Here is a 23,971-nt window from a genome sequence, read left to right on the forward strand (position 1 = left end):
TGGAGAGCTGTGGTTCCTCGTAGTTATCTAATGGCCTTGCTCACCACTTCTGGAGGCAAAGAGTGTGCATGTTGCTAAACAGAAACGAAAGGGGGGAATAATGACAGGTGATGCAGGCTCTCGTGCTAAAAGGTATTGAGGAAGAAGCTTTTATCTGATGGCAGAACTCTGGAACGGAGTCAAGGGGAGGAGTTGGGAGATTGCTGGAGGGGATAGGTTGTGCACTGGGGAGACTTGCATCCAAACTCCCATCACAGTCTCCACCCCTGGTTTGCTGCCTATACCTTCACCCCCTCGGGAAGGTGTGATTCCTGCTGATTGTGAACCCGGGAGAGTTTGCAGCTGTGATCTGGGCGTGGGGGTGGGGTTGATCCTGTGCCTGTGATTTGGGGGGACTTCTGGGTTTTGATTCGCTGACCTGCTCATGTGCCTGGTTCTATAAAAGGAGTAGAAAGGGGCGGCCTTCCGCATTCCACGTCCTGTGGTTCTGCCCAGATCTCTCCTCACCTGCTTGGGGGATCTCTCTCCTCCTCTCTGAATTTCTGCCCTCCTGGAAATCCCTTTGATTCAGTCGCGGAAGAGTGGAGGAAGCGCTGTCTTATTTCCCTGAGCTGTCTTGACTGGCGGGCCCATTTTTCTGCAGAAAACCTTGTGTTTTAATCCCAGGATGTCCCCTCTTTGTGGAGAGATTAGCTTGAAGCTCCCCAAAGCTAATAGAATGGAGAATAAAAGGCAGTTGACTTTAATTGTTCTCTTTATTTATATAACTTAAGCACGAGGCAAGAAAAATCCTCCAAGCTGATTATTCCTTTGGTTTATTCTGAGTCTTTTTTTTTTTTCCTTTCTTTTATTTAAAGCATCTGGAGCTTTTTAAGTAGTGAATTTTGGTTAAAAAGAAGGATGCAGTGTTTTAATGACTTCAGTTTCAGGAGCGGGGTTTATCACAGTGTTTTGAAGCGGTGCTAAACGTACACTCTCTTCTGTTTGATCCAATGGAAGATTGCTGTTAAGACCCGTATGTTCGACTCCTTTCCCCACCCACAAGCTCCAGTGTATATCTAGTCTGTGGCAGGGCACACAGCATCAGAAAGAACTCAGAACTCCATAGGGAAGAGGCTCTATCTTAAGTCTGACCATTTGTAGCCAATCAGAAACAAACAAGCAGGCAAATGGATAAGCCAAAAATAGTGTCAGCTGGAGCCACCACCCAGATTATCACGTTGAAGTTCTGATGAATTTGTCTTCCGTTTCCTTTCTCAGGGAATGACAGGTATTATATTGACCATGTCCATTGAGAGGTGAAATTTGGAGATGAACTCAGATAAATTATGCTCCAAAGCAGATGGGATATTTATAAGTTTGGGTACATGATATTTGACAGAGATATCACTCTCTCATGCTGATTATTTTGAAATATACAAGGGAACTTTTAAAAAAATTAGTGTATTGTTTATGGTAAATGCTTATTTTTTTGTTTTTGGTCTGGGAAAGGCTTGTCTGGGTGGGATATCATCTCATCTGGACAATTAAGAGAAAAATTTGAAAATTATGGTTTGAAACACAAGCTGCCACCCCAACAGAGCTTCATACTTCATTTGGAACATGCAGCGTCACCCAACACACATTTAATGAGCGGGGTTTAGTTTCTCTTTTACTATGACTTTTCAGAAATCTCTGAGGGGAAGAGGAATATATGATGAGTAATAGATGGGCTGGCTTTTCACCCCCCACCCCACCCCGCCCCGTCTCCCCCTTCTCCCATTTCTCATTCCCCCTGCCTTTCTTGACAGAAGCCTGCCAGTGAATCCAGTTTCAGGAAACTTCCTCAAAACATGTTTCTATTTGGGAAACTGCAAAGGATTGGACCCCTTCTTCAAAGGACTTTAACATTGCTAGCTGAATGAATCACATTTTAGTTTCACATATCTACTCATTTCTGGCAATCTCTTTTTTTCTCCAAGTTTAAGAATATTTCGTCTCAGATCAACGGATCCCTCTAGTTTATTCTGTTACCAAACTTCTCTAGATAGATGTATGAAAATAATGATGGTGTTAAGCCCCAAGAATAAGGTTGAAAAGAGCTGTTTTCCAACCTGGTAAAGACTCCAAACATTTAGAAAAGAGGTCTAGTCCTGTCTAGCACTGCCTTTTTAAAAATCTCCCTTGAACTAGGGAGGGACAGGATACTCTTCCAGCACATTATTTTCCCCTCTCTCTAATGTTGTATAATGCTTCTTAAAGTGCAGTCGACCTTTCCTAGCCCTGATTTTGCACCCGTGGATTCAACCAATCGAGGGCCAAAAATATTTGGGAAAAAAAATTCCAGAATGTTCCAAAAGGCAAAAGTTGCATTTGCCACACTCAGGCAACTATTTACATAGCATTTACATTGTTTTAGGTATTTAAAGTAATCCAAAGATGATTTAAAGGATAAAGGGGAATGTGTTTAGGTTGTATGTAAATACTACACCATTTTATAGAAAGGATTTGAGCATCCATGAATTTGGGGTTCCACCCGGTTGTTGGAACCAATCCCAAGCAGATGTAGCAGGATGACTGTATTACCTGGTTAATTTGTTTCTATGTTACGGGGATATGATGCAAACAGTGTTAAACTATGTATCTGCTTCCCCCCATTCTTCCGGAAGCTTCCTCCCAGACACTCTGTTTACAGAAAGGTGCTGTGTTTGAGGGGCTTCCCTGGTGGCTCAGCTGGTAAAGAATCCACCTTCAGTGCCGGAGACCTGGGTTTCAACATCCCTGGGTTGGGAAGATCCCCAGGAGAAGGGAATGGCTACCCACTCCAGGATTCTGGCCTGGAGAATTCCTTGGACTGTATAGTCCGTGGGAGTCTCAGAGAGTGGGACAGGACTGAATGACTTTCCCTTTCACTATGGGAGAATTCTCATCAGTTGTTTCTGCACATTTGGTGTTTATTCTTGAAGCCAGAGAACCCTGGGGGCAGAGCGCTATTCAAGGTGAGGCTTATCTCCTTGGGTGGGTGGATGGGGGAAGGAATTATTTTCAGAATGCTCCAGAAAAAGCCAGCTTGCAATTCTCAGCCCACCTTCCTCTAGGGAGGGTCCTCACCTTCCAAAGGCAAACACCTCCAGCAAGAGCTCTTCAGGAAGTGATTACAGAGTCATGATTGCTCGACAAATTGAGGCTTTTTTTTTCTGCTTGACAGTGATCCTGGCATAGTCCCTCCACTTAATCCTCGCTAGCAATTTGCCTATAGTTGCAGCTAACAAGAGGTGATTAGAGGGGAGTTGACCGTCACCACTTAACACCCAGCTCTAGGTCACCGTGGGCATAGCCTGCCGAATCAGACCGCTTTCCCTATTAACTTGCCACCTCCGAATGCATTAGCAAGGCACTTAGCAAATGATCATTTCCAGCACCAGCCAGAATTCCCGAATGACATCCGTCATCCACCCTCTGGCTCCCCGAGCAGCAAGGGAAACCAGGGAGGAAGGAGAGAGGTTTGTAAATCTTCATGGCAAAACCAAAGAGATGGGTCAAGAGCGAGGGCCTCTCCCCAGAAAGTTAGGTGGTCCCTGGGCTGGACAGCCGCCTGGGGCCTGTGGGTTGACTCCAAGGCAACCTGGGAGAGGCAGCAGGAATGAAGCCGATCCTGTGAGCTGTGGAGGAGAAGGGAGAAGCTGGCAGAGAGTGGAGTAGGTCTATGGTTCCCACAGGTGAGCATCTAGCGTGGCATCAGCTTCCCCTGGGGGTCTTGTTAAAACCTCAGGAGTTTCACGTTCAGTAGGTCTGGGTGGAGCCAGACGACTTGCATCGTAACAGATTCCAAGAGACTCTGCTGCAGTTGGTCCAGACCACACGTGGTTGGCAGTCACTGGCGAGCCCTTTGCTAGTGTGAACCAAGCCCCAGCCTCCCTGCCTGACGCCCACAAGTGGCTTTCAGCATCTTTTAAAGTTTATTTATCTTTGGCTATGCTGTGTCTTTGTCGCGGCAAGTGGGGGCTACTACTCTCTAGCTGTGGGGTGTGGGCTTTTCATTGTGGTGGCTTCTTGTGGAAAACGGGCTCTAGGGCGAGCGGTCTCTTCTCACTAGTTGTGGTACACAGGCTTAGTTGCCCCGCGGGATGGGGAATCTTCCCGGACCAGGGATTGAACTCAGGTCCCCTGCGTTGGGAGCCGGATTCTTAAACCGTGGACCACCAGTGATGAAGTCTGCTCTCACCATATTCAGGAGGAAGTCCCCAATCCTTAACAGATTCCTGAGACCCTTTATCATCTGGCTACTTGCCTATGGTCTTCCATCCCGCTGTCCAAGTTATGTAACTGGGAACATGCCAGGGGCATTCACAGCAAATGTGTTTTTACGTTTCAAGAATGTCCTTTCTTCCATTCTCTCGCCTGTGAGGTTATCACCTCTCGGCTAAGCTAGGGCTCAACTATTGCCTCTCCTGGGTGGCCTCGGACTGAATTCGTCACTCTCTCCCAGTCTGAATCTCCGACGTATATATATACACCTGCCAGATGTTTGTATCATTTTGTGTTAATATGACTGGGTTTCTTTTCCCTTAAAGTCGGGGATCTCTTTTGTTCATTTTATTAGGCCAGCACCTAGCATTGTGCCTGGCTCATGATCATTGCTCTATAAAATTTGCTGTTGAGTAAACACTTGCCTCAGACAAATCTGTCCTATGGAAATTGTTATCTAATGGTAAGGACCAAACTTCGGGGTCATATGATCTGTCTTTGAATTTTCATGCAACCGTATTGTGGCTTTTTGTTCTGGAGGTTAATTCTGCTCTCTGAGCCTCAGTCTGACCCATCTTTATAATGGGGATATTCATAAGCATTGTTATAATACTAGCAACAGTAACATTAATAACATCCCCACACAGGTAATAAAATGCACAGGACATGGACTTGCCTGGTGGTCCCATGGCTAAGACTCTGAGCTCCCAATGCAGGGGGCTGAAGTTCGATCCCTGGTCAGGGAACTAGATCCCACATGCCTCAACGAAGGGTTCACATGGCACCACTAACAGATTTCACATGCCATGGTGAAGACTGAAGATGCTGTGTGCCACAGCTAAGACCTGGCACAGCCAAACCAATAATTTTGAAAAAGGCAAGAACAATGCCTGACCCATAACAAAAATTCAAGATGTACTAACATTTGTTTTCTTTTCTCTTTCCTACTGTGGGATTTCCACACTAGAATAGAGGATCGGATGCGTGGAGAGGAGTGCATGACTGTAGAGGGAGCAGGTGCTGGAGGATGGGGTCCACACAGGGGGAGGAAGGCAGCTGAGCAGGGCAATGCTTTTCTCTGGTGTCCCTTGGTGTTATTATCAGCATAGCCCTGTGAATTGGAGCCACTGGCAGGCACAGCTTCTGGTGGACGGAGGCCCAGCCGCTTCTTATCTCTGGAGACTCTGTGTCCTGTTCACCCATCCTCAGCCACCCTGGCTTCTTTCTCTGGCTGGAGCCCTCTGGGATCCCTCAGACTTTGCTCCAGCCAGCCTGCCTCTCCTTCCCTCATGCCCTCTTCATTCCTCAGCTGTTAATTTAAATGTTGTGTCCTCGAAGAAGCCTTCCCGGGTCAGCCCATCAAAAGTAGCTCTTTCCTGGGACTTCTCTGGCACTCCAGTGGTTAAAACTCCACGCTTCCACCTCATGGGGGCACAGACGGGTTTGCTCCCTGGCTGGGGGCTTCCCAGGTGCTCAGTGGTAAAGAACCTGCCTGCCAGTGCAGAAGACACAGCAGGCGTGGGTTCGATCCCTGAGTTGGGTTGATCCCCCAGAGGAGGAAATGGCAACCCATTCCAGTATTCTTGTGTAAAGAATCCCATGGACAGAGGAGCCTGGTGGGTCCATAGGGTCACAAAGGTCAGATACGACTGAGTAACTGGACCCGCAGAGCACACAGGGAGCAGAGATAGACTAATTCATCCACCCATCCATCTGCTCCTCTGTTTATCCTTTCATCCATTCAGCCTAAAAATACTTGTTTCAGATCTGCTGGGTACCATGCGCTAAGCCCAGCAACAGAGAGAAAAAAGATAAAGGAGACCAATTGTGAAGGCACTCAGAGAAGTGTGGTAGACAGCTATGTTAGTCAGTTAATTATGGACTGAAGAGGTAGAATTTTGGACAGGGTATTAATGAGAGTGTGGAGGATGAACAATTAATACTGTTGGAAGCTGCTCTTGGAGAGGTCAAGGCTGAATGGTCTTAGAGACACTGAAAGGGATTAACCAGGTATAAAGGAAGAAAGATCAGGGGCACCTTGTGGTAGAGGAGCACACAGGATACGCTGAATCTAGGTATTGGAGCAGATAAGGCCGGAGGAGAACCTGGGAAATGCAGAAAGGGCCAAAAAGCAAGGGTCCCCATGGCGCTAGTGGTAAAGAACCCGCCTGCCAACACAGGAGACGCAAGAGATGCAGGGTTGGATCCCTGGGTTGGGAAGATCTCCTGGAGGAGGGCATGGCAACCCACTGCAGTATTCCTGCCTGGAGAATCCCATGGACAGGGGAGCCTGGCGGGCTGCAGTCCATAAGGGTCGCGAAGAGTCAGATACAACCTGAGTGACTTAGCCAGCACGCACGCAACCTGCCTTGCTGGACTGCATCTCTCAGAGATTCTTGGGAGCCCCCTGAAGTTTGACATGTTTGAATCAATTTTTGTTTCAAAAGAGTTCTAGAGTTCCAGCAAGGTTGCCAAGCTGGTGCAGACAGTTCCCACGGACCCTGCACAGTTTTCCCTGCCATGGATGTTTTACATGGCGACGGTACATTTATCACAACTAATGAACCAAGACTGATGCGTTATTGCTAACTCAAGTCCGTATTTTATTCATATTTCCTTAAGTGTTAATCTGGGGTCCCTTTCCTGTTCCTGGGCCCCGTCTGGGGTGCCCGCGTACATTTGGTCATCATGGCATTTATTCTGAAGGCTGCACTGGGTCTCCACTGGGACACACCGGCTCTTTGTTGCTGTGTGGGTTTCCCTCTGGTTGTGGCGAGCTGGTTTCTCATTGAGGGGGCTTCTCTCGTGGGGCGGCACAGGCTCCGGGGCGTGCAGGGTCAGCAGTTGCTCCTCCCGGGTTCTTGTGTGCAGGCTCAGACCTTTTGGCATATGGGTTCAGCTGCTTCGCAGTATATGGAATATTCTCAGACCAGGGATCGAACCCATGTCCCTGACATTGGCAGATGGATTCTTTTTGCCAGCGGACCACCAGGGAAATCCCCTGGTAGTCATGTCTTTTAACTCCCCTCTGACTGTGACAATCTCCTGGACTATTTTTTCTCTTTTTTTTTTTTTAATTTTTTATGGTGATCTTAATGGTTTTGATGAATTCTGGTCAGGTCTTGTATAGAATGTCTTTCAAGGGAGGTTTGTCTGATGTTTTTCTCATGGTTAGACTGAGGTCCTGGGCTGGGGGAGGAAGATCACAGAGGTCAAGTACCGTTTTCATCACATTCTATCAAGGGCATGTACTATCAGATTATCGTTGAGATGTTCCCTTTGATCACCTGGATGAGGTGCAGTTTGTCAGACTTCCCCACTGTGGACTTACTCTTCCTCTCCCCTTCCATACTGTGTTCATGGTATGTGTTCCATACTGTGAAGATGATAGGGGATGAGATGGTTGGATGACATCACCAACTCAGTGGACATGAGTTTGAGCAGAACTCTGGGAGATGGTGAAGGACAGGGAAGGCTGGCGGGCTGCAGTCCCTGGCGGAGCAGAGAGTCGGACATGACTGAGCGACGGAACAGCAAATAACTGTGTTCTTTGAAAGGAAGCCACTGTGTACAGTCCACGCTTAAGGACTGGGAAGTTAAACTCCCCCCTCTGAGAGAGGGCAGCATAGGCATCCATGGCGATCTTGAAGCACAAGAGGGACCTGGTTTAAGGGCCACTGATTAGAAAGCCACCTTGAAGCATATTGGACTCACGACCAGAAAGAGTGCCTGCCCCTTTCAAAATGTTTGATTGTGGGTTCAGTGTAAGGATAAGTAAGATTCTTTAAAGGTCTCCATCATCCAGCAAACATTAGCCACAGCTTCAGATCCTGTCTGAAAGAAAGCCTGAGTATTATTCTGGCATGCAGAAGTTTGGGTTTTAACCTCAGAAGTTGCCGCTTTATGGGGTATGTGCATGCGTGTGTGTGTGTGTGTGTGTGTGTGTGTGTGTGTGTGTGTGTGTGTGTATTTCCCCATGGATATAACCAAAGAGGGCAATCCTTGGTGCAATGCTTCACTATCATTGTAGCAAGTTATTTTCTTCTATCACACAGCAACCTCTTTCCTTCTCTCTCCACTATGATTGTCATATGTAACATTTTCTTTTTCCCTCTCTGGTATATTTTTTCTGGGGAGGGGATGGACTGAACCCTCCTATCTCATGAAACCTTCTCTCCAAGTGTACAGACAATTCTGTTGATGGGAGCATAACTCAAGACTGCTTCTTTGGAGGGCAAATTGGCAGAACCTTTCCAATTTAAAATGCTCCTGTATTTTGGCGAAGCGATATAAATTTTTTTCCAGTGGAATTATTCTTTTTTTTTTTTTTTTGAACAATGGACCATAGACAGCGTTTCCTTTAGTCTATGTTTATGTGATTTTCAATTTGTTTTTCCCTACTCTTTATTTGTATCTCTAAGTATTTCAGTAGGCAAACTCAAATGAATGTGTTTATGTGTATGGCTTCCTGTCAGATATTTTACAAGAGGTAGAATGGCCTATTCTGGAGCAAGGCACATTTGAAATTTATATAAGATGCAGCAGTTCACTCTCCTACAACTGGATGGATGTGCGTTTATGACATGGTGCAAGAGGACTGCATTTTACTTCATCCTAACTATAACCCTGCAAGTCAGGCCTGATCATCCCCATTTTAAAGATGAGAAAACTGAGGCTCAGTGAGGTTAAAGGTCTAGCCCTGTTCTTCCTCCACTCTAAGTGTGATATCTAGACAATTACACTGAGATCTCTTTGCTGAGATGCTCCCAACACATAAAGCCTCATGACACCAAAAGACTCCCTGGAACACATGCATCACTCACATTTGCATCAGGACCAATTTAATCTGCTTTTTAATAGATACCCCTCTAGACTTTTTCAAGTTCGTAGTTGTGAAACAAATGCATTACCCTCAACTGTGCTAGAATTTGGGGCTTCCCAGGTGGCCCTGGTGGTCAAGAACCCACCTGCCAATGCAGGAGACATAAGAGTTGTGGGTTTGATTCCTGGGTGGGGAAGATCCCCTGGAGGAGGACATGGCAACCCACTCCAGTCATTCTTGCCTGGAGAATCCCATGGACAGAGGAGCCTGGTGGGCTACAGTCCATGGGATCGCAAGGAGTCGAACTCGACTGAAATGACTTAGCAAGCACATGGATGCTAGACTTCAATTTTCTTTCCCTTCCTTGCTTTTATTATATTAAATTAGTATCCCACTTCTTCAAATAAGCTGTCCCTGCTTTAGGGGGTGGATGGGGTAGTCCTGTTGCATCTTCTCTGGGGAAAACATGTCCTCCTCCTCCAGCAGAGTGGAGCCTAGGCCCTCATGTGTTAGCCTTTGTGGAAAGGCCGTGAAGAGAGACAAAAGGACACAGCCGGTGTGTTATTAATGTTAAAAATTGTTGACATTCCACTCAGTCTGTTTTTCTAATTAGAGCCAAGCTGCAGAGTACCATTTCCATAATCAACATGGGAACGGGAAACTCAGCAAAATTTCATGTATTTGCAATGAAACTGCTCCCCGGCAACACAAAAATGGCTTTTATAACATAAAGGCTGTAATTAGAATAAGTCAAATCAGTTGGAAACGATTAAGGGCCGGAATCGGCAAAGCTGCCTTCTAAATATTTGTCTGGAGATTAGCCGCCTCCTGCAGCCCTGAGAAGCATCTTTGACTTACTTACACTGCTCAACGTGGCAAAGATAATCCCGCAGAAGGCAAATGAACACAGATTTAGATGTGCTGTTTGGCCCTTTCTGCAGTTTGACAGGAGGCAGCCCCTTGGAAGCAAAGTCGGGGAGGAAAAATGAACAGAGGGTCACATTAGACAAATTGCTTAAAAAAAAAATTTTTTTTTTAAAGGAAAGCAAACCATGATCATCCATTTAAATTCTTTTAAAATGCACTTGGTCTTTGAAGCTCTTAGGATGCACTTTACAAGTCCATGTGGGATCATTCCTGCACGTCAAGGCGACAGTTGATGCGTGTGCGTCTCATTGTATTTAAAATTATAGTTCTGAGATGGGCCCCAGTCTACGAGGCTTGTCTGACATCAGCTATTAAAATACAAGTAAGTCTTGGCAGGTGGAAATTCAAAGAAGAAAGGAGATTATATAAGAAAAATTCAGGATTGTTAATATTAATTTGCTAACCAGGCGACACCAGCTGGCGACGGTTCTTCAAGCTCTCTCATAGGAGGGTGATAGGAGAGACACCTTACTGTTGCCTGGAGTGGGGATGGAGGTTATGAGTGAGATTGCAGGGAGGAAAAGCCACGGAGGGCTAGGTGCACTCCATGGCTTGGGTCTTTTAAAGCCCAAGTGGTGAGGATGAGACTGCAGGCTTCTTCTATGACATCCAGACCAGCAAGTTTAGCTGACATGACAGAAGGGGATCAAGGAGAGAGGGCCTGGAAGTAACCGTTCTAGAAACCAGGCTAGAACACACCCAGACACATGCTTGCCTTTCAAAGGGCGTAATTTGTCCTGACAGGCTCCCCACTCATTTGTAAACCCTTCGGCATCCCAAACTCATGTGCGTGCCTGCATTTAGCCATTGAAACTATAATCAGCCTAATGCATTCTCTTACTGAATTTTAAACCAGCCCATTAAAACTCTTTAACGTGCTAAAGTCGGCTTCAGAGAGGGTTTCCATTTCATCTTTATTGAGCTGAGGCTGTGGTTCACTCTCCCCTTGCACCACAGTGAACGCCTGTCAATAATTCAATAGCGTGGCCTTGACGGGCCCAAGCCCAACCTAGACTTTCAACCCAGCCAAGCAGCTTGTCAAAGCGTGAGGCGCTGTCAATGGCCGACTGATCTATACTGCATGAATCCCCCCTCAGCTCTTGATGTGTCCCTGGGAATAAAAAGAAAGCCATTTCAGAAGTCAGCCCAGTGAGAAGCACCTGTTTGTAGGGAATCTTTAATGAGGGCAGGTTGCACCGCGGTGAAGTAGAGTTCGGCGCAAGCTTCCACGTTGTGTTTTGTTGAGCCAATGCGTGGTCTCTCCAGGTGCACCCAGGGCAAGCTGAGGAGCGTGTTCTTGGCACAAGGGCGTGGATGGGTGTCCTTCTGGTTGACTCTCTCCGATGCAGGTCTTTGCATTGTGCTTGGTTTCACCATTCTGGCTTCCCTGGCCACTCAGACCGTCAAGAATTTAGCTGCAGTGTGGGAGACTAGGTTCGACCCCTGGGTTGGGAAGATCCCCTGGAGAAGGGAATGGCTACCCACTCCATACTTGGAGAAGTCCATGGACAGAAGCCAGTCCAAGGGGTCTCAAAGAGTCAGGCGCAACTGAGTGACTCACTTTGACTGTTCTTGGAGACCTTGTACATGCAGATCCAATGGGGAACAAAACATACAAACCACATGATCATACCAATGGCATGACCTTTCCCGCACCGTCAGGGCGGCAATTTGACATTTCTGGCTCCATCTCCTTGTGGAACATCATGCGTCTGTGCAGACTGAAGGATTCCATGAAAAACAGGTAGGCTTCCCAGGTGGTGTTAGTGATAAAGAACCCACCTGCCAATGCAGGAGACATAAGAGATATGGGTTCAGTCCCTGGGTCGGGAAGATCCCCTGGAGGAGGGCATGGCAACTTGCTCCAGTATTCTTGCCTGGAGAATCCCACGGACAGGGGAGCCTGGTGGGCTACAATCCATGGGGTCGTAAAGAGTTGGACATGACTGAAGTGACTTAGCATGCAAGCACGCACGCATAAAAAACAGGTAAGAACTACAGCCTCGCTTTTCTTCTGGGATGGAGGAAAACACACCCATTGGTTGTAAAGAAGAACAAAGCATTTGTATTCTTCCAGTCTGGCCAGCTGGCGCTGGTGGTAAAGAGCTCACCTGCCAATGCCCGAGACTTAAGAGATAGGGTACCATCCCAGGGTCAGGAAGATCACCAGGAGGAGGGCAGAGCAACCCACTCCAGTATTCTTGCCTGGAGAATCCCGTGGACAGAGGAGCCTGGCAGGGTACAGTCCATGGGGTTGCAAAGAGTCAGACGTGACTGAAGCGACTTAGCCAGCATACATGCAGTCTGGCCATGGTTCTGTAACCCAGAAGTAGCCATCTAGCCCCTGCCATCTTGAAAAATTGTGAACAAGATGTGCCAGTCTCTCCCCTCCAAAGGGCTATAGGAGAGCGCTTTATCCATGTTTTAAATGCAGAATGACTTGAATCCCCATGCTGCCTGTTTTTTTCCCCCCGAAGATAAATTTTAGCTGGATTAAATAACTGTTTTAAAGGCACTCTTCATACAAGCTCAGGTCTCGTTTGTGACTGTATTTGCATTGCTAATGGACATGTCTTTTCCTCATGCAGTCTTTTCAGAGCAGCCACCCCCAAATTTACAGATTTCCTGCTCGTCAAATCGGGGTTTGTGGAAGCGATGGCAATAACGTAGATGAAAAAGAGGAGCGGTGATGTGTTAAAAGCTAATGGAAAATAGTTGTACTGGAATAGATTTCTGGTGTCGAATTCCTGCTTCCCTTAACCACAGAACAAGCGAATCATTTCTGATCAGGTCACTCGTGCCATGGGGCCCTGTGGTCTCCTGAGATGAGTCACACTGAATTTGTTTTACCCCAGTCATGGGCTTTGGGGTATGGAGAGATGGGCATTGGAGAATTAACAGTGAGCCAAAGCAAGGTTGCTCTGGCAGTAACCTTTCCAGGTGGGGAAAATAGAGAGAAAATGAAAATGGTGATTTTTAGGAAAGGAACTCTCTCTTTCCAGTTTAGCCTTCCCTAAATTTCCCCTCGGCTGTCCCCAAACCCAGTTAGATGATGGAGATACAGGGAACCAGGGTGACATGGCCAGAGTTAGATGTTAGTGGCTGAGTGGGGTCAGCACATTTCAAGCTTCTGAAAAATGAGGGCTTCAAGATCCTGCTGTCTTTGTGCTTTTCATTTGGAGAGGTTTTTTTTGTTTTTTTTTTTTTGTTTTTTTAATTCATTCATTCATTTATTTTTTTCAATATTTTTATTGAAGGATAGCTGGTTTACCATGTTACTTTCTGCTGCACAGCAAAGTGATTCAGTTATACTTGTAGAGGTGGTTGGATGGCATCACGGACTCAATGGACATGAGTTTGAGCAAACTCTGGGAGATACTGAAGGACAGGGAAGCCTGGCGTGCTGCAGTCCATGGGGTTGCAAAGAGTCAGACATGACTGAGCAACTGAACAACAACAAATATATATATACATATATATATATATTTTTTTTTTAAGATATTCTTTTTCTTTGTGGTTTATCTTAGGACATTGAATATAGTTCCCTGTGCTATACAGTAGGACCTTGTTGTTTGGTGTTTATTCATCCTATATATAGAAGCTTACATCTGCTAACCCCAGCCTCCCACTCTTATACGATCGTTCATTTATTTTATTTACTTTTGTTTGTATGTTTCACATATTTTGTTCCAAGTCTCAGGTGAAGGTGCAAAATAATACTGCTCCAGTGAAGCTTCTCTGTTGGAGGCCGGGTGGGAGGAAAGAAAAAAAAGAGAAATGGCACCAGAGTTTGCCTCCTCACTGCTACCCTTTTCTCTGTTACTCACCTTTAGCAGCCCCCATGGGGTTGCATAGGCCCTCCCAGATGGCGTCAGTGGTAAAGAATCCGCCTGGCAATGCTGGAGACACAAGAGATGGGGGTTCGATCCTTGGGCTGGGCAGATTCCCTGAAGGAGAGCATGGCAACCCACTCCAGTATTCCTGCCTGGAGAATCTCACAGACGAAGGAGCCTGGTGGGCTACAGTCCACGGAGTTGCAAAGGGTCAGATGCAACTCAGCACGCACAAGACAACACGTGGGGTTTCAGAGACCCCTTGGGGTCCAGCATGGCCTGGTCTGCCAACTTCTACCCAAGTTAAGCTACGTGCTCTTATGGGAGAGCTGGGGGCCGGGGCGGGGGGACGTGACCCCCTGGCGGGTCGGGAGATTCGGCTACACCCAGACTCTCCGCCTCCACCAGTGGCCCCCTGAAACCAACCTCTCTCGTTTTATTGAAGCCCATTGCGGTTAGAGGATCGATGCTGTGTGCACATGACTTGGCAATTCTGAAAGCTCTATTAGGCTAATAATCTATGTTTTTAAGAACAGTCAGCGTCAATGGCTTTGGCAGTGGTGGAGCTATTAGCATATTAGTTCCATTTGAGATGGTTAAATGCTTTTGGACTCTATAAGCCCTACCTAATAAAGTTTCTTGTAGAAATATTTGAGCCGTAGAATTTGGGCCCGAGACATGGCATCCACTAGCCCCTCACTTTATAGACTTGTGGAGAGGAATCAGTAGGAGTCCACCGATGTGCAGCCATCATCACCAGGTGCGGGAAGGCTGGTACTCGCGCCCCTCCTCATTCAACATCTTTCTCCAGTCAGGTGCCGTGAACCTGAACTCTGTACTTTCCTTTTACCCATAGAGTTGTTTTTGCTTTCTTTCTGTTCTTGGCTGCCAATACTGAAATAATAAAGATCTCACTTCAAATCCACATCCCTGGCTTCTGTGAAAATCAGACTATCGCCACATGGGGTAACTTCCCCACGCGTCAACCATCAGCTCAAACTCTGCAGCACCTCCTCGCTAAAGAGGGGTGTGAGCTTTCTAGTTCAACATGGTCCACCCCTGGACCTCACTCTTGACCTTGACTCAGCCTTGACTTAGCTATCCAGGGCTGCCCCCAGCATTCGGGTTTGCAGCCCTGTCCTCCTGCCCCTGGAAAAATGAGCTCGCCCGGAGAAATTGGCAACAGGAAGGCTTTGCATTTGCGTTTGGGGCTGCCTGTTTTTTGCAGCCATGCCTGGAGAATCGAGCAGCTCTTTCTCAGCACAAATAAGCTTCTTCCTGAGTTCCTGTAGAGAATGGCATCCTTGGCATGGAGCAGAAAACATCTGGTAATGAATCCATTAGCCCGGCTGTTGCGCAGGCTGCAGGTGCCCAAGGGTCTGAGTGTTTGGGCTGAGCAGGAAGCATGAATGAGACCCCGAGGATTTTACCTTTTGGCCCTGGTTCTGCCTGAGCTCTGGCTTGGTCCTTGGGGCTCCTGTGACCGCTGCGATGCCAGGTGTTGTCCCCTCCATCCCCAGGTGAGGAGCCGGCCCTTAGCATCCTCTCCTCCCTTCTCTCTCCCGCGCGGCCCTCCAGACGCACACAAAGGAGAGGCAGCAGATCCTCCCTGGCAGACGTAAGGGGCCGCATTTGTCAAACCCTTGGCCCTGCAACTGTGCAGACAGACCTGCACACTGTACAAAATCATTAGAAGCCCCGTGTCTGAGGGCTCACGGAGGTTGGGCAGGAAGGTGAGACTGAATAAAAATGAGGGGGCTCGCAAACCACTTTTGCCCAAGGGCTGGTTTTAATGAGCCTGTCCCTAATGAGTTGTTCCTGCAACTAGCTTCAGGCCTAAACAGATGAGGCAGGGTTTCTGCTAAATTTTTGATAGGATTTGCACTGGTTTTATGAGAAAGCGAGCAGTGGAAAGTGCAAAAGTGAGATCATGAATCTTTCACGAGGGTGGATGGTTGTCCATCTTGTCAACCGGAACAGGAAAGACCTGGTTGCTAGTAGAAACCATGGTCTCAAGCCCTCCCATCGTCACCCACCAGATCGGCTCACTTGGTCCAGGTGGCTGGGTAATTTTTTTTTTTTTTCCCTGATTCAAGACCTAGTCCATGGCCTCCAAGAATTCATCTTCCAACTCCATCAAGGAGATGACTTGACTCATTGCCTGTTTCTGATGAATGATCTTTGGTGAAACTCAAGTCACATTTATCTCAGGATGTCCTGGGAAGAAAGTTCCATCAAAGACCCTAATCAGCATTTTTTTTCTTGGGGAGGAGGCAAACCCCTTCCTCTCAGAATCACAAGCCTCACCCTTCTGGTGCATGAGGAAACCCTGATCAAGGATAAAATATCATTTTTGATTCATACGGGGATGCTACTAATGTTTCTAGTATTTGTCAATTCTGGGATTAAGTGGTACAGGAGATTTCATATACAACTACTTTTTTTTTTAAATATGAAAAGCTGCCAACAAATATATTTCTCTGGTTTGATTCATTCTCCAAGAAGCAATTTTCTTGGTGGCTTAGGAGGTTACAAAAGATGCTTAATCAGCATCCTTTGCTGGGCTGAGTGAACAAGTGTCTCTCCTCCTCCTGCTCACACTCTCTTTCACATTAATCATGTAATTGATTTAATAAGTTCTGGCTTTAAGAGCTTTTTTTTTTTTTTTCTTAACTCAGCTCTTTCCCTTCTCCCTGTAAGGTTTCAGTTTCACAACTGACTGGAAGGCTGAGGCTCTTGGATTTTGCCAAGCATGAAATCCAGCAACTGGGTTCATGTAATGAACATTCTCATCTTTTTGTAATAAATATCTTCTCTTACACTTCTTTTGCTAAAGCCATTTGATAAAGTTTAAGCATCACAAAATGCACAACCTATTTCTGCATTCATCTAGTTTTGAGGGGTGGTACTTCATACATTTGTAAGCATTTCACATTTGGTGTCTTTATTGACACCACAACTCAAAGCCCTGAGAATTAGCCAGGAAAGATCTGGACCCCTCTTTTATAAACAAGCAAACTGATATACAGTGAAGTGAACTGCCTTGTTTCATGTTTTAAACCTAGCGAGGGATGTGTGTGGGGTAAAAATGTTGACTTCCAAAATCATTGCAACAAGACGTTGCTGTTTTCATATTCCTATATTGCTTAAGGCATCCTTTTGCTGGGCTGAAACAATATCTATACATATTTATCTTCAAGAGAATACTTCTAGTTTGTGATCAGGAAATAGCTGGGGTTGTTTTCTGTGGTTGCCTTAAGTTAGATGTGTTAATATATAGGTTTAAGTCAAACAAGACCATACGTGCATAAAAAACATGATAAAGCACGTAATACTAAAGCAACATTGGTGGGGGTTCTTATTTCAGATTACTGTTAATGCGACTATGCAGTGTGAAGCCTCATGGCAATGTTCCATCATGGTTCTCAAAGTGGGGTCTGGCTGCTCGCCGCTCAGAAGCCATTGAAGACGCGGTACTGGTAGAAAGGGAAGTTGGATTTATTCTGGAGGCTGGCAGCTGGGGTGGGGGTGGTGGACTCCTGTCTAACGACTGACTGCCCCCTCCCCACTGACAAGCAATGGGCAAGAGCTTCTGTAGAAAGAGGGGTACCTGTAGAAAGAGCACAGTGAATTCTGATGGTCATTTTGAAATCTAGCCCTGCAGTGGTCTGAACAGCATCGTCTTGATTGTTTTAGGAATAGTTAACCTTCAGTTCCAGGGGCGGTTTGTTCCCATTTCTTTGAGGCCAGTCCTTGGAACTGTGGTGGCTTATGTCACGGCTAGAGTCTGGTTATCATGTAGTTAGCTTCCCCGCCTGGTGGGGGTTTCAGTATCTACAAGTCAGTTCACAGGAGGTGGCTCAGAATATTATCTGTAGACCTTGAAGGAGAAGTGAAAGTCCTTGACTTTGCTTAATGACTAAACTATTACTATTTGGTCTTCTCAGACAGTTTTCCTTTGTTTCTGCATTTTCTCATTCCTCTAATTAAGTTTATTGTTTGGCTAAAGTTTTTCCACAGACGAAAAGCAGGTGGAGGGCATGGTAGGGCAGGGGAGGACCATACGTCTCTGTTCCATTTCACCAGGAGTGAAAACGAAAGTCTTTCTTGCCCGGAGAAAGATTACCTGGTGATGCTGGTGCTGGGCTTGAGGAATTTCCTGGGGGAGAGAGAAGGGTGAAGGATAGTGCCTGGAGGTCACCAAGGATTAAACAAAAGACACATCTTAGTGCTGCTGCCTAGATTGTTGTTGTTTAGTTGCTCAGTTGTATCTGACTCTTTTGCAACCCCGTGGACTGTAGCCTGACAGGCTCCTCTGTCCACGGGATTTCTCAGGAAAGAATCCTGGAGTGGGTTGCCATTTCCTTCTCCAGGGGATCTTCCTGACCCAGGGATCGAACTTGCATCTCCTGCATTGGCAGGTGGATTCTTTACTGCTGAGCCACCAGGGAAGCCCCCTGGATAATGAGTATTACAAACAATGGAAGGCAGAGTGCTTCAGTGTGGATGGGGGCTCTGTAACCGTACCCTGTTAGCCATCCAGTTCCTTACTGCTCTCTCACTAATCTAGAGGCCCAGCGGGCACCAGCTCCATTAGAATAAATGAAAGCCGGGATCACAATATTGGCCCCAGATCTGCATAATTAGGACAAGCTTTTGAGAGCTGAAGAGGCTCATCAAATGAACTTCTCAAAATGCATTTGATATGGCATCAAATAGCAGTGACAGGTCCATAAATCAAGTGAGACTGCGGCCATCAGATTCAGAATGTAAAAAATTGTCTTCTCCCCAGCAAGCTCATCCCCAGGAAGTCCTTCGCAGAGTACAGAGGGTGTCTTCCTCCGGTCTCTTAGAAATTCAGAACACCAGGACATCTCCTGCGTACTGCCACAGTTCTCTTCCCTGCCCTTGTATATGGGATGATTTCTGAAATGCTCAAAGACTGGTATCCCCAAAGTACCTAGTCTATAACCACAAATATTTCTTGAACACATGATCACATGTCCTCACTTACGAAAGTTGTTTAATAAACCTTCCTTAGGTGAATGCTCTCAATCAGGTGGTAGATAGATACTGTCCACTTTAATTTACTGTATTACTAAGCTGTTAAGCTTCATTTTCCTTCCCACATCTTTCCTTTTCTTGGCTGAACAAGACCATCTAAAGAGGAAGGAATCTTCAGGTTTTAACCTCAACCTGGCAAACAATTTGCAGGGTGGTCTTACTGGCTCAGAGATAAAGAATCTGCCTGCCGATGCAGGAGACACAGGTTCGATCCCTGGGTCAGGAAGAGCCTCTGGAGAAGAGAACGGCAGTCCACTCTAGTATGCTTGCCTGGATAATCCCACGGACAGAGGAAGCTGGTGGGCTATAGTCCATGGGGTCACTCAGAGTCAGAAATGACGGCTCACGTGCATGCATGCACGTACTAAAGCCGTTTTCCTTCTTTGCTACTCCGTCTTGTCTGAAAGCTGGGTTAACTGGGACCTAACTCCTTGTCAAAGATAGTGTGTGAGATGACTAATTAACAGCACACTTGGAGACAGAATTGTCATTGACAAATAGGGCTGTTAGTAACCAGCGGTTCTCCTGGAAGTGTCTGGTCGGCCCGCGAGTCTCCCTAAACCCATGTGAATTTACATGAAGGATGACCTTCGTCATCCTTCTGTGATTGAGATAGTTGTCACTTGAGTTAGTAAACTTGGGAGCCCCTTGATTCAAGCTGTCCTGGAATGAACAGTTGCATGATTATAGTTTCGGAAGTTCATGAGCCATAGACGCAATGAGCCTGTGTTTTTCTGCTACCAAAAACAGATGTCAGCAGGTTCTCCCATACACGGTGTGAGATAGGTACCCACACTGGCCCGTCATTGAGCTATTGACATAATTGAGTTGGGGAGGGGAAACTGATACTGCATTTCAATCAGACACCAGTCTGTGTAGACGTAATATGAACTGTCATCCAAACACCTTTTTGCCTAGACTATCAGTGCTGCCCTCTCGCATCAGACCAAGCTTCTGGAAGCACATGACCAGACCTTCCCTTTACACCAGAAACCTCCCTCTTCGGTAATCTCCCCAGGAAAGACTCCAGAAACCGCAGAATTCTTATTTTCATAACCAAGACTCTCCCCTGTCAGCCTGAACTCACGTTTTCATAAACACACGTCCCAGTGGAGGCAGATCTAGGTATTATAAAACACGAGATTTACGCAATTTGCGATCCCCCTTTTAAAAAAAGGTGCAAAATGAATCGTGCAGGGTGAGGTGTGGCTGGGACAGCATGCTGCCCTAAGTGGGGGTCTCTGAGGCTTAATGTCCATCATCTTCCTGTTCCCCTCCTCTGTCCATCCCTGTTTGCCCACCTCTGTTTCACAATGAAATCTTGCAGCCACGAAGCTAATTTTATGAAGCGGTCAACTGGACTCCAAACTTCAGCTTGAGTCTCCTTCTTCCTCTCTATGAGCCTCTGCCTCAGTTGGACTAATCTTCTCTTGATGAAGAGTCAAGTTTTATGAGAGTTTAACGCATTGGCTTAAGGTCTTGGAGCTTGTAGGGGAAAGACAAGTAGGTGTTGTAGTTGAATTGACCTCGTTTACAGTAGATTCCTCACTGTGTTCAGTGTATTACCTGTGATTGCATCAGCTGGGGAGGGGTCAGCATTCAGCTTGTTCACCATGCAGTTTCCTGGGCCCTCTCCTTGCAGAACTGCTGAATTAGCACCTCTGGGGTTAGAATGCAGGGCTTTGTGTCTTAAGAGTCATCCACCTCCCATGATCTGGGCACAGAAAAGTGTGAAAACTACTGCTGTCTAGGCCCCTGAAGGCTGCTCTTAAGATGGGCTGTTTCCCTGAGAATTGGAAGATGAACAGAGGTGTCTGAGTGTATCAGTTTGCTAGGCTGCGTAACAAATGAGTACATGTGGAGTGGCTGAGAAACACAGAACCATATTCTCACTCAGTTCTCAGAGTCTGAAGCCTGAAATCAAAGTGTGCCCTGGATCAGTTCTTTCAGAGGTCTCTGAGGGAGTATATGCCCGTTCCTCTCTCCCAGCTTCTCATGGTGCCCAGTGCCCCTCCGTCCACCTTGACTGTGACTCTGTGTCTGTCTTCATGTGACCTTCCCTCTGTGTGTGTGTGTCTGTGTTATCACACAGCCTTCTTTTTAAAATATTTATTTGGCTGCAACACACGGATCTTCATTGCTCGTGTGGGAGCTTTCATCGCGGCCCATGGACTCCTTGGTTGTGGTGCCCAGGCTCAGTAGTTGTGGCACGTGGGCTTAGTTGTTCCAAGGCATGTGGCATCTTAGCTCCCTGACCAGGAGTTGAACCCATGTCCCCTTCATTGCAAGGTGGATTCTTAACCACTGGACCACCAGGGAAGTCCTTTATAAAGACACTAGTCATTGAATGGAGAGCTTACCCTAATCCAGTGTGACTTTATCTTAATTACATCTGCAAAGACCGTATTTTCAAATAAGGTCACGCTGCAAGGTGGACAGGAGTTGTTGGAAGGATCCTCTTCAACCCAGGACTCCAAGCAAAGGTAGCCAATGTGGAAAAAGGCAATGCAAAGAGAGGGATGAGCTTAGAACTCATTAAAAGCTCAAGGAGTTGATGCAGTGGACAGATGGCTTGTTCCCCTACTCTTTCTAGCACTCCACCACGTGTCAGTGCCTGGAGGAAGGAACTCCTGTGCACGGGCAGGATCTTGGCATCGGCGGATGAGTGGGCTGTGGTTGTGCAGTGTGGAGGGCATTCTCAGGAGGCCATGCTTGAGAGATTGGTCAGGAGGCCAGAGGAGGACTAGCCCAGTGAGCGATAGATTTGGTTGCTAATCCCCAGGGTTTCCATTCAGTTTTGGAGAGTGCACTGAGAAAGAAGAGTCCTGAGCCAGGCATATGGGGAGATGGTCTAAGATGAGGCTGGAGGAGAAGCTATTTGCAGGTTTCCAAAAGGAGAAGAATCCTGAGACCTGGAGATTGTCCTGGAGGGACTCGCTCCTCTGTCTTCCCCTATCTGCTCAGTGATCGGAAAGCACTGGCTGTGTTCTGGAAGGCATGGAATTCCATCGTCAGAGGAAAATGCTTTTTTCCCCCCTAAGTTCCATATTTCTGGACAGACCCAGGTCCTCTCTGGTTACTCTTTAAACAGTGAGTGAACAGTGTTGTGACTTTTTATTCCTTCATTTCCTTACAATTAATGCTGTCTTTGGGTCTTTGCACTTTGGCTGGTATTTTTTTTTTTTCTGCCTGGAGCACCCTCCACTCAGATCTTGCAAACAGGGCGCTTGCTCAGCGTCCACCTGGGTCTTGCAGAAATGCCCCCTTGTCAGGAGTGCGCGGCTCCATGAGTCACAAGCTAGTCCATCACCCTCTGCCATAATCTTGCTGTGTTTTGTGATTGCTCTCTCTGTTTCCTTGTTTAGTACCGTCCCTTCACCTCACAGTCCGGGGTCTGCCCTGGTGATCCAGTGGTTAAGATTTCACCTTCCAGTACCGGGGGCGTGTGTTTGATCCGTGGTCGGGGAGCTGAGATCTCATATGTTTCATGGCCAAATGGAAACATACATGACCTTATGTAAAATAGAGAGTGGGAATTTGCTGTATGACTCAGGAAAGCCAAACCAAGGCTCTGTAACAACCTAGAGGAGTGGGATGGGATGGGAGATGGGAGAGAGGTTCAAGAGGGAGGGGATGTGTGTATACTTATGGCTGATTCATGTTGATATATGGCAGAAACCAACATAATACTGTAGAGCAATTATCCTTCAATTAAAAATAAATAAATTTAAAAAGTTGAAACAGAAGCAATATTGTAACAGATTCAATAAATACTTTAAAAATGATCCATATAAAAAATCTTCAAAAAAAAAGCTCTACTACATTCAGGCCCGTGTTCTCCCTGCCCCCTCATCATGCCTAGAACAGGGACTGGTAGGGTCTCAGGGCTAACTTGTTTCATGGATGCTTTTAGCTGGGAGAAGGGAAAGTGTTTGCTTCTTCCAGTGACTGGAAGCACCACCTCTGTACCATAAAGAGAAATGCTTCAGGGGGCTTGATCTGATGATGTCTGACACTATAAGTACGAAATGTAAGGTGTTTGAAGGCATGCGAGGAGGAAAGCTGTTGAAAGATGAGAGCAGGGAGAGATGGAGGACTGTGTCTCTGGCTCTCTCATGAGGATGGTGCCACATCAGAGTGGAGCGGAGACACGGTGGGAGAGCCATCCAGGGCAGCAGTCTCCCCAGAGCCTTTCTGGGTGCAGCCTTCAGAGCCTGTTTCTCATCCTCGCTGCTGATGTGGGAGGATCAGGGAAAAGATGGAAGACGGAGATTGACAGCAGAGACGATTGTGTTTGGAGAACCCAGAAGGAACTGCCAAAGATGAGGGTGGGGCTTCCCTGGCAGTCCTGTGGTTGAGACTCTGAACTTCCACTTCAGGGGGCATAGGTTTGATCCCTAGTCAGGGAACAAAGATCCCACATGCCCTGGAATGCATAATATATATATTTTATATATATATATATCAAAGATAGATAGGGAGGAAAGAAAAGATGGAAGGAAGGCAGTGTCGACTAAAAAGATGCACGATGTGAGAGTTGCGGGTAAAGTTTTATTTGGGGCAAATGAGGACTGCAGCCCGGGAGACAGCACCTCGGGTAGCCCTGAGACACTGCTTTGAAGAGGCAGCGGGGAGCGTGGAAATGTAAGACTTTCGTGAAGGGGAAGTTCAGTGCAATCAAGCGCTTATTTCATAGATGGTTTTCTGCTAGGCACGAGGAGCTGATGTCACCATGAAGCATTTAGTGACTTTCTAGATATGAAGAGAGGCAAGGATTGGGATCACGGAATCAGTTCTGAAAACACCTGACTATCTAAAGAGCTGTTCCACCACTGGAGCGCAGAGTGCCTCCCTCTCCACCCTGAATCCCCCTCAGGGCGGGTGTTGAAAGTTGCCAGCTGCAGCAGCACGGGGTTCAATCTCAGCAGAGACAGATGGCAAATGCTCCTGTTGTTCAGTTGCTGGCAATGCTATTGGCAAGAGCCGATTTGTGGCTGATAGGAGGGTGGGAGGAAGGGAGGAAGGGAGACACCCAGGCTAAAGTGTAAATAAAGGAGAGAATTACAGAGAACCAGTTCAAAAGAAGCACCTGTGGAGA

At 46.8% G+C, this 23,971-nt stretch overlaps 1 protein-coding gene across 14 annotated transcripts in view; it reads left to right on the forward strand.

The window, feature by feature from the left end:
• Window positions 1-23,971, forward strand: part of LOC138428933 (RNA binding protein fox-1 homolog 1) — a 436,622-nt gene that overhangs the window by 139,872 nt on the left and 272,779 nt on the right. The gene's annotated exons all lie outside the window — the stretch shown is intronic.

The sequence above is a fragment of the Ovis canadensis genome, chromosome 24, assembly GCF_042477335.2.
Source record: "Ovis canadensis isolate MfBH-ARS-UI-01 breed Bighorn chromosome 24, ARS-UI_OviCan_v2, whole genome shotgun sequence".
NCBI classification, from domain to species: domain Eukaryota; kingdom Metazoa; phylum Chordata; class Mammalia; order Artiodactyla; family Bovidae; genus Ovis; species Ovis canadensis.